Source organism: Plectropomus leopardus, chromosome 6, assembly GCF_026936395.1.
Source record: "Plectropomus leopardus strain MGB_pleo_1.0 chromosome 6, ASM2693639v1, whole genome shotgun sequence".
Taxonomy (NCBI): Eukaryota; Metazoa; Chordata; class Actinopteri; order Perciformes; family Serranidae; genus Plectropomus; species Plectropomus leopardus.
In genome coordinates, this window is record NC_142181.1 from 6,865,371 (window position 1) to 6,877,401 (window position 12,031).

Genomic DNA, 12,031 nt, shown 5'->3' on the forward strand with positions numbered 1-12,031 from the left:
TACTTACCTATATATATATATATATATATATATATATATATATACATACACATACACACACACACACGCACACACACACATGCATATATATGTGTGTGTGTGTGTGTATATATATATATATTTCATTTCTATTTATTTCTGTATTCATGAGCTATGTTTTTTAGTAAGGAAGCATATGTTGATTTATTAGTTAATGAACAATGGAGAGAGGGTGGGATCAGATAAGTTTTTACTTCTTCCTACTCCTTTTTCGAACAATGGATTTGACTGTTTTCTTTTTTGTCTTTATTCTTTTTCTTTTTTATGCACTATTCTTTTGATTGTAAGTTTATGATCTTGAAAACAAAATTTGAAATAAATATTGCAATCAATCAATCAATCAGTAAATGGAGTGAGAGCAACAAAATGAAGAAATAAATAAAGGTGACATCACATTAAAGCAAGTCTTTAAAAGTGAGTTGTGAGAGAGAGAGAGTCATTTCATCCTTTTCTTTGGTGGCATGGTCTGGCAATCTGACACTGAAAGACAGGAACAGACTGAGTCAGGTTGTCCATGGTCCAGTTGCCTGATTGGTGAGTCACAGCGGAGCATCGAGTCCCTGTATACTAATCAACTGCAGTGGATAGCCAGTCACGTCCTTGTAACTCCCATCCTCTTTCTGAGGAATTTCAGCTCGTACCATCTGGGCAAAGGTTTAAAGTACCTAGGTGTAGGACGAAGTGCTACAGGAACAGCTTTGATCCAACCGCTATTTGAAATAAATATTGCAATCATTCAATCAGTAAATGGAGTAAGAGCAACAAAATGAAGAAATAAACAAAGGTGACATCACATTAAAGCAAGTTTTTAAAAGTGAGTTTTGAGAGGGATGCCACCGATTTTATAAGTCTTATCTGATGTCAAAGGCAAGGTCCCCTTTAGATTTAAGCCTCCACTTTGGAAGGAGCAGGAGGCCCCGTCTGAGGATCTGAGACTGCACGTTGGCTCATAATATATTCAAAATATTATTTCGTTTTTAATACTTTTATTGTCATCCTATCTTGTCATACATAAGCATTATTATATAACCTGTGTGGTGATGATAATGTTTATTTCTTTACATAAATAGTGATATTGGGTGCAGCACCCAGTGATAGCCTTCATCTTCATAATAGACATATGACAATAAGCTGACATAAATAATTGCACAGTTTATAGTAGATTTAAATTACTCTATCGACTTCACACAAGTCATCTTTCATCTTTGAAAATCGACCTTCAGTGTTCCTAAAAATTCATATGTTCTACTATTAAGCATTGGCAACTAAGACAGGACAGACAATCAAATTAATAAATTGTACACAATAAAAGAGAGAAAAAAGGAAAAATAGAAAATACAGAGCCTTATTCAAGGCCGGGCTTGTGTAGTGCTCCCAATCACAATTCAGTTTGTTCAGTTCATTACTCTTTAAACATATTTATTACACTAAATATTATTTCTAGAAGAATCAAATAATATTATGTTCATCAAATTAAATGCTCCCCCAAATTATGCCAGATATACATACATACACCTGGCAATAACCTGCATAATAAACTGTCAATGTGTGAAAACAAGTTAGTGGGAGCTTTCTATATCCTGTAGCAGTTTTGCCCAGGAATTTAGTCTTTAAAACCCTCAACTTAAGCATGATTTTTAAATTTATTTTATTGGGAACAGTGTGAAGGCTACAAAATGTTAACGTCAAACCCCCAACATTTCCCACGACAAGCAAAAGTGTATTTCCTACATATCAGCCGTGTATAATATACTGAGTGCAATGTATTTTTAGGTGAAGAAAAAAACAATTGATCACCAGAGGGCAGCAAAGCTCAAACTTTACCCCAAACTCTGCTTTGTGCAAGGTCTGTGCACATTTCACAGTGATGGAAAGTTACAACTGTCACACTGATGCATGATCTGATAATGATGTTTTTGTGGCTTAACTTGGTGGTTAAGTGCTTAATAAAAGGTTAATAACGGCCAAAGGAATGTACCACATTTATCTGTGCACGTGCTAGAAACCAGCTGCCTTGGAGCTCCCCACATTCATTTTAGTTTTTTCATACAGAGGCGGTTGAAAAATGTTGTGTTTCCGGGTGAAATCACCGGTCATAAGTTTTGCACCGGCGGTATGCGGTTGTTGGAAGAAAGCCGGCTGCCCTCCATGCCTCAGCCGGAGAACTGCACCAAGCTGCAGTTACAGTCAGGCGCAATAAAACCACAGGAAAAGAAACGAGGCCTTCACAATAAAAGCCCCACGTGGTCACTCATGAACAGCTGGCACGTTTTGAGTCATTTTGAAAACAGAAATAATTCCAGTCTGTGTTGTGTAATTGTGAATTTCCTTGTATAGGCTATGTAGCCCTATGCTATTTTGCAAAACTATTAAATATTTATGTATAGGCTACAGGGAAACAATGGACAAACAAAGACAAAACATCCTACAAAGCAGATATTTCTTAATGTGTTCTTTGATATTGTACAGTTGTGTGAAGATTTTTGGAATTTCTTTATAAGGTGAGAAGCAGCATTAAGAAAAATATTTTATTTAATTTATTTTTATTAATTTTATTTATTTATCTTACTTCATTTTTAGCATTTAATGTGGAAACAAATAAGCCTATTGGAGCCGCTTCAGTAAATAAACTCATGTTAAAGTTTACCTGGACAGTCTCTGATTCACAGCTACAGTTCAGATTTAGACTTTATGACAGTGAAGCGACAGGTCACCAGGACTGCAGTGATTGCTCTTTCAAACCAGATTACACATGGTCCTGAGGATCATTAATCAAAGTCCCCTCACTTGCAGGCAGTAATTTTCCTAAAACGGAGGATGTATCTGCATTGTGCTTGAATCAGCAAAACAATTCTGTGTTTAGCGAGACGTTGGGGTTGAATGCTGAAATGTAGTGTTATGAAGGCTTCATGAGCAGTGGAATGTAAAACATTGTTATTGTTTACCAGAATCAAGCAAAATAAGATAAGAACCACTTGTTGAAAAAGGCCAAATACTGCAGGCGATATCATGTTGATTTGTAGGTTAGAATGTTTCAGTGCTGTGGCCTGCTTTCTGTTTATGTGTACTCAGTGTACTGTATTTGTATGTGCAGTTTATAGGCCGATTTGTAGATAAAATACAACATTGTAGGGGCATAAATATAGACAGTGCAGGCAGGGTGGTTGCACTGGTGCCCGTGGGTGAGAAGGCCTATAGACAGAGTGGCCTCTTCAACAATATGTTTTTTTGTGCAATAGTCAGTAGCAGTATTACAAAATATATTCTCAGGTAGCTAATCCTACACAAACTATAAATAAACTATTTAAAAAACTACTCATTCAATCCATATCTATTTATTTTTTTTAAATATTTTGTCATGTACATACATATGCAATGAATAATTCTGGGTAATATGTATTTGTATGAACATGTATGAACGAGATTTTAAGATAATAAGGTAGCTAGTTTAGGAGCAGAAAGAGTAACTCTCTACGCCACTGCTAGAACCAATTTTATTTTCTTGTATTAATTTTTACTTGCATGGTTTTAATGTTCCCTTTTTTTAAATCACCGTAAAACTTCAAATATAAGCCTAGTCTCAATTAGACGCCCAACTTCTTTTACTAGCCCTGTGTGACGACACATTGTGACAAATAAAGGCCTGTCTCTATTCGAAGCCTGGTCTGGTTGCCATGCAGTTCATTTTAATGGAGGTTTTTTGGATGTATGGCCACATGCTACACACAGTGTTAGCTTGGTAAGATTTCCCACAATTCAATAATTCAGTTCATTTTACTGACACCATGAGCACAGAAGAAGATGGTATTACTGGCATATTTAACAGTGTTAGGATATTTATGTATATATTTTTTCATAATTATATATTTAAAAATATTTTACAGGATTATTATAATTTTAAAGATTTTTTTCCAGATTCTTTATTTATTTATTTTATTTTATAAGTCAATTTGCAGAGGTTTCAAAAGGTTAAATAAATAATTTCACTGCATGTCCATCTTTGCTCAGCAGCAGTTTTGTGTGAAAGAAATTAAAAGCCTGTCCCATATAAATGCCATATATAAGCCTGTTGAGGTCAATGATTTAAGCAAATATTAGCCCGGGCTATTAATTGAAGTTTAACAGTAAACTAAAGCTCAAAATCCAAATTCTAAAGCCTATGCAGAGTTATTACTTGAGAATCAATGGACTAACTCCAAACAATGTAATCTGTAATATTTCAGATAATTATGATATAATTCATAATATGTGTCTATAATAAGTATTTGAAATACAACATAAATAAATAAGTATATAAGTAAATAGTACTAAGTAAATAAATAATAATCTAAAATAAAAAATAAGTGAATTAAATCTCGGGGTGGATTTTTCCTTTAATAAAAGCGTTTTATATTGAGTCTCACGTCAATATGTTCGTCATCACTATGTTTTTTTTTATTTTGAATTCACTCAGCGGAGGTCCTATTTTTCTCCTCCTCTCTCAGACTTGACAGTGGCGGCGGAGGGAGCGCTGGCGGAGGAAAAAGCAGCGGTGGTGATTAACATCTTGAAACAAACAGGAAGCAGGACCGCGCTCCTGTCCACCTGCGAGGTCTCAGTCCTGCGTACGCGGACAGACAGCTGCGGCCGTGGGTCGTATGTCACACACAGTTTCTGTACGTGAAACTACTCTACCGTGAAGACATACCAGCGGTATTAACTTTCGGCTGTTTGTTCGCCCGGTTCATTCTTCAACGACCGAGCGACTAAAGGTGAGTCTCCACTTGTTTTCTCACGGGACAGATTTTAGTCCCGTACTTTCCTGCGAGTGAGGACTACCTGCCAAACTCCCTTTATCAATCTGTCAATTGAATGCCGCGTTGCTTAGGCTGTTTATATGAAAATCATAACCCTGCCTTAGAGAGCATAACTTCATAACTCACATTTTATTTCGACATTTAGCCATATAATTTGTTTATCGGTCATTATCCGGGTAAAATTCACCAGGTGGAGTCGTTTTGTCGGTTGTTTTTTGTCCAATTTTCACAAAAATGAATTGTAATGGGTGGCGGTGACGAACACGTTTTTTTTTTTGAGTTACAGTGAATTGAGACTTTCTCCTGAGAATAAGTGTACGCCGAATAAAGCAGGAAACCCTGTGGATTTGTTAAGGATCCAAAAATTGTCAACAGAGTTGTTGACTTAAGCTGCTCAACGAGTCAACAACAAACTTACAAGATTTTTAGACGGAGTTTGTTCAGGGCAGTTCCCCCTCATGAGAACAGTGCAGCGAGTGATTATATACCTCAGCACAACTGCTTGATTTCTAATCGTATTGTTGCCTTTTTTCTGGGGGAGTGTGTGCTAATTTTTCCTATTTGAACGACAATCACAGGTATTTTAATTATTTCAAGCCATATTTATCTCAGGTTCTCTAAACTTGGACTTTGCGGTAGTTTTTGTGTAGTTTTATATTTTATGTCCTCCTAAAAAGTTTCCTTTTTATCAAATTCCTTCTTACTGTTTGGCAATCTGCATGATGTTTTTGCCATCATTTATTTTGAATTGAAGTGAGAGCAACCTTTTCAACTATTATTTTTCTCATTTTGATCTGTATCCTCTGGTTCAAATGTCAGGAAAAAGTGATCAAAAGACAAAAATAGTCTAAGGGATCACTGGGACACACCACTTACTCGAAACTGTGTCACTGATGACAGCTATGTGTCTTTCATTGTTGGGAAATGGACAGACAACAGAGCCAAATAAAGAGGATATGAAACTTAAGAGGGAGATTCATATAGTCAGCTTTTCTGCCATTTCTATAATAACTTTTTGGTTTTATTTCATTTAGAGGCAGAAGTCAGCGCAGGCGAAATGTCCTCATTACAGTCTAGCTGCTGCGTTAAATTGCACGCTCCTGCTGATGTAGTGGAACTCAAGCTGATTCATAAAAATCTGGATGAATCAAGAGTTATACTTATTTTTGACTGAGTTTTGGCACAGTGCTTGTCCCAAGCTGTCATTTAATCTGTTTCATCTTTCAAATGTTGTTGCATTGGGCAATAACAATTTGCCCAAAGGATGCAAGGAGCCTGTTTTAAGTATTTGCCAAAAAAAAAAAAAATGGGTGACTAGGCCACTTCATTAGAGTTATTGTAATGTGGATTCAGGTTTTGGCATGTTGAGTAACTCTGTCATCCACTTTCTCAGCAAATGTACTGGATCAGTGCCAACTGTGTTGCTCGTTTATTACCTGTATGTGGGGAAATTGTGTCTGATTTTGTGTGTGCTCACTTGTTTGTGTTCCTTACACGTCCTGAGGTTGAGTTTTACTAAAAAGTCCCCTGTGCTCAGAATCGGCCATCAGAAAAGCATTTCTGAGTCAGAGTTTGAGCTCAGTCTGTGTCAGCGGAGGTAGTCAGTAGGTCTGTGGTGATAATATCAGGCAACATAAGGACAATGTAACAAATGCAGGTTTGTTGACAAGGTGTGTGTGTTTACATCGGTGCCCTCAGTGACAGCATGTCCTCAGCACCAAGCCCGAGGGTTGAGCATGAAGGTGGTGTATGATGTAAGTTTGTTCAATCAGCAAATATTTGGCGGTAATGTTGCAAAGTGATGAGCAGTAGTGCTTAATGGTTATATTTTATTGTTATCATATTTTTATGATTCAACTATTGGTATTAATTAAAAACAAGCAGACTATGTGCTTATTTTATCTCAGTTTAATGCACACTATACGGTATTGTGATATAAATGTACTTTATTCAGTACCACAACCTGGGTCTTTATCCCTATCACCTCACTGAACGTGTTCCAGGTGACGGGGGAAGCTGTTGTGGCTGACTGAATTTTAAGTGATGCGAGACGCAATCTGACATTTCGCATTTGATTGTTTGTAAAACTGAAACACACACACAACACACATAACCTTCAAGAAGATTTGACTGTTCATTAGTCTTCATTTTTGGAGATATTTGTCACAGTGATGCATTTTAAGGCGTCTTGACAGCAGGTCACCCACATTTCCACCTGTGCTGTCCCACGCAGTTGATCACTCATGCTTGTATAGATGTTTTCAGAGGAAGAATCTTGCATGTTACAAAAGGAGTTTCCTAAAAGATTAAGCCATTTGTGCTGTTAATTTTTGCATTTACACACAACACTACCACTTTCTGAAGCATTGTTACCAAGCTGACGCCTTCCAAAATGTTATTTCGATCAGGCAATGGTCCCGGCCTCCCTGTGCTGGGCGAGGTGTGTTGTCAGGCCCCCTCTGAAGTAAAGTTAGAGAACACTGATAAGACCAACTGACGTCACTCCACAGACATCAGCCAACAATGCAGCTATTTACTCCAAGCCAGATTTAGTCCCAAAGCAGGCCTCCCGAGAATCTGGGTACAAATGAAGACAGAATTCTAAATAAGTGTCCCACACACACAAAAAAAGAGAAGTTTTGCAACTGTGATGACGTCCATGTCCTGTGTTGTCTGCCTTACATAGCTGAACAGTACTGTTAAATGAGGTTATTTTCTGTGGAAGACTTCTGATTTTGTATCGTAGCTTCGGATTGAACAACTTGGAGGATTCAGGGAGTTTGAGGCTGATGTAACAGAGAGAGAGGGGTGGACTGAAGTATGTGCCTGGTCTTTGGGACCAACAGCATGGTGAAACTGTGAGGTAAAGCTTAGAGCAAAGAAGCCTGTGGCTAATACAACCACACTTCCTTTAGCGTGTTTGGCGTCAGTAATCAGAACAACATGATATTGGTGTAGCGTGCATCACTGGCTGATCACAAAGACGCTTACAGTAAAGCACATCAAAACAGCAGGGTGTGCTGGTATATTGCAGCATGGTAAAAAGTAAACGCACAGAACAGTCTGTAAGTATTTGGACAGTGATATATTTTTCATAGTTTTGGCTCTGCTCCACCATGTTGGATTTCAAATAAAAACAATGACTGTGAGGCGATAATGCTGACTTAAAACTTTAAGGGCGCTCACATCACACCGGGTGAACCTTGTGGGAAAGCTTAAAGTCAACACTCAAATGCTTTAGTCATTGTTTCATTTCAAGTCAAATGTGCTGGTGTACACTTTATACTACACTTAATACTTACAGAGCGCACTGTAAATAAAGAGATACTAAAATAATAGCATTAAAACAAAATGTTCAGGGTAGTAATCATAATGGTTTGATCCCCGCCTCCTCCAGTCCGGATGCTGTTGTGGACCCCAAATTGCTTCAGATTGCTGTACCATTAGTGAGTAATTGTGTATGAGTGTTTAAAAACTGGCCTGTGTATTGGGTGAATGTGAGAAGTAGTGTCAAAGCACTTTGTGTGTTTGACAGGATAAGAAAACAAAAAATAAGAAAAGGTGGTTTTTGAAGGCTCATTATAGAGAATAATTATTATCAGTGTGTCTGTGCACAGTGTCGGATCAGGATGTTTGTGTGTACTGACTCAGTCATCCTTGACCAGCTAATTTTTGCCTAACATGTTTGCTCCCTACAAGGGATCAACAGATTATCGGCATGGTTGATTATTGGGGCCGATATTTGGCATTTTGCCGATTATCTGTATTAGCATTTTAACTTGAAAAGAAAGTGAACAGCATGGGAGAAACTTTTACTTTGTAAAACCTCAGGGAGTTATTGTTATTTATTCATTTTTATTTAAATTTTCACAAGTGCTGGGCACTTTCTGTACATGAAACTTTTTCCAAAGGCATTTAAACTAAGTTTTGTTATTTTACAAATTCTAAATAATGACAGAAATATTTTCATTTTTATAACACATGTATTTTGGTTATCGGTTGTCTGTTTTATTAACTACAAATAATCGGTAACGGCCCTGAAAAACCAATATTGTTCGATCCCTACTCCCTACCCTTTGAGTTTCTGTCTCACTGATTGCCTGCTGTGTTCAAATGCTGCTTAATTTCCCCTGAGCTCTGAAAGGCAGCGTTATTGAACTGCATAGAGACCAAGCAGTGGTCCATTAAAGAAAAAGCTGTGTTTTTCAGGGTATTTGTTCTAAGTACTCATTTACATGAAACACCTACATATTTTTTTCAGGAAACTCACTTGTGCATCATAAATTCTATTATCAGTGTCTTTGTTTAGTCTGAACACCTGTGTGTGTGTGTGTGTGTGTGTGTGTGTGTGCGTGCGTGCACGTGCGTCACTCATGGTGTTCACTCTCCCCATTATCTTCTGTCTTTTCTCCTGCCTCACTCTCTCACACTCATGCACACTTCCTGCTGTAATACTTTTAAAGTAATCACCTCTCATTACAGTGAAAGGGTTGTGTAACATCCACCGAAAGAGTAGAATGAAAGGGAGTCAGTTGATGTTTTTTTGTGTGTGTATGCGAAAGCTGGCTTGCACAATTTGTCTGCCAGCCTGCGTGAAAACTATTGTCTTTTTTGAGCCTCACAATCTGATCTAGCCTGCTACCAGTATTGCCTGAGAAAAGGGAACCTTCAATAATCACTCAAAAGTATGTGCAAACTGTACCTTACTGCTATACATAGAATGGAAATTGCCATAGCAAGAAATGTGACTGACTGTGAGATGAGAGCAGCCTGCTGGAATTCTTCACTTTGCTGCTCAGCAGGCCCAAACCTGCCAAAGAATGCAGGGAAGACAGCAGGAGAGGGACAGAGAGACGAGATGAACAGAGAGAGAAATGCCAGAGAGGGTACAGTGAAATAAAACAGAAAGAAAAACTGTAACATCATAAATTAATGGTTCCTTTTAACTCAATCTAAGTGAGGAATTTGCACACAGAGCAGAAACACAGTAAATTTGACTGTAAAAACAATAAGATGCATCCAAAGCAGGCATGGTTATATTTATGCACATTCTGCAGTCTTAATGCAATACTCAGGGCTTGACAGCAGCATCCTTCTGTTCACCAATAGCATGTTTATGTTGTGGTGCAAGCAAACGCACTCTCGCTTTCCGTTTACCGATTGTGAACAAAATTCGAAGAAAATACTCTCCAGTTACCAAATGGAAATAACATCGGTATCTCCTGTCACTTATGCATGCAGGAAGTGCGGACTCCCTCAACATGAGACCCACAGACTCGTGTTTCTTTATGGTGTGTTGCTGTTGCGGTTTATTGGACTTGAAAATCAACTGATAAACAGCATCGTATTCAGCAGCTCCACAAACTATAAATGGTACTGTTGAGAAAACAGTGCTGTACATTTGGTGTCTTCTCCCATCAGAGAGGTTGCTGTCCAGCTGTCAGCTCCCAGTTGTAGCACATGACCATAGAAACTGAGTTGTATTTCTACGTCCATTCATGTTTCTTCTCCAACATGTCCATTGCTTGACTTTTGTAAATTTGAGCACGTCAGACAGGAGAATGAGTCAGTAAGTCATTCTGCTAGTGAGTCAAACAGTGATGACGATAATTACATGATCAACATTACAGATGATCAAATATCAGAGTAGCATGTCATACAAGGTACAATGTCCAGTTAAGACTCTCAAATTGTGCCTAAAACAATATGTGCACTTCCTGTATACTTAAGTTTAATGTCGTGTTCGCAAAAATATCAGTTGATATTGATTCTGAATATTTCTATGAATACAATTAAAATTGTATGCACATAATTTCCCCCATAATTTGGAAAATTGTATTAAAACATTAACATTTTGATGAGTCTTGCTTCAAAGTTAGAGATTCCAGTATTGTTACAGCACTATTTGAGGGCACTGGGGTCGTGCAGACCACAGCTAGTCTTGGATCAGCTGTGAAGCACTCTTGGCTGTACTGCCTGTAGAAAAGCATGGGGATATCCAGGCTATCACTTGGCTGTATTTGAGTTACCCATTTGACATATACATCTGTATCTTAAGTCGCAGTGGCACCACCATGTCAACAGAATTTAATCAGGCTTTATTTTATGCACGCAATTCACATGCTGTATGTTCCCATGGTCTATATTTGCAGCACATCTAATGTGAGGAGCATCCACATAGTGTGTCTGTGTCACATTTCATGTTGCTGTCTATAGCTGAGATGCTGATTAATGGTATGGATTTTGTCACATGAGACTGTCGTCTGGGAATTTGGTCATGAAAATGAAGCTAAATTGTTGTGCCCGTTTTGTCCTTAATCTGATACATTTCATATAGAGGGAAACATTTTAATTTAATGATGTAATTCAGCTAAATTATACATAGACAAAGTCTGGTTGCAAGACGTTTGATGATTTCAGGTGTCAAAGTTTGCTGAGTGAGCAAATATCTGAGGTATAGTAAGGCAGGCAACATGCTTAATAGACCGTCTGTTGCAACAGTCCAGTGTTTTGGGCTGCTGTGTGTAACCTTCTCTCACAGCAAAGTTAATCTTGTATGAATATTCAGTTAAAACCCACTGAAACCTTTGTTGATACTACAGTGGAGACAAATGCATATAAATCAGCAAAAGCAAAGAAATATTTCTTACATTTATATGCTTGTCTCTTAATACATAACTGTGAAATCCCTCAGTATCTGGTGTTACCTACATTAGGCCAATGACATTTGCAAATTCTCTAACAAACAGTGTTGCTATCTCATGTGCAGTTGGGTTTTTTTTTTGTTTTTTTTGGCGCAAGCTATTACTGAATGGAAAACGACAATTTAAACACATAACAGATGTTCCAATTAAAGTCTTCAATTATTCTGTATCTGAGCCAAGATGGACTTTTTAAAAGAAAGAGTGTGATTAGAGGAAGAAGCCTTCTGGCTAATGAACGAACACTTAAAATACGAGAGAAAAAGTTGAAGTAAACATATCAAACAAAAACTTTGTAACAAAAGAACCAGGCTTCTGCCTTATAACACTTGAGGTTGCAGTGATTGTTCGTTGTCTCCTCCCAGATACTGTACCTTTACGCAGTACCCGCCGCAACCCTAGATGCACAGATAGCGTTGGGTTATGCTGCCACCCTGGGGGGGCGGGGGGGCTCCATCCTCCACTCTGTAACCTGATAGGGCCAAACCTCAGCTT

General features: G+C 38.0%; 1 protein-coding gene across 1 annotated transcript in view; it reads left to right on the forward strand.

Annotated features, from left to right (window-relative positions):
* pik3cb (phosphatidylinositol-4,5-bisphosphate 3-kinase, catalytic subunit beta) overlaps positions 1–12,031 on the forward strand; it is a 150,672-nt gene that overhangs the window by 79,160 nt on the left and 59,481 nt on the right. The window contains exon 4 of the mRNA XM_042486215.2: positions 4,524–4,790. The gene's annotated coding sequence lies outside the window, so the exon portion shown is untranslated. The remainder of the gene's footprint in view (positions 1–4,523; positions 4,791–12,031) is intronic.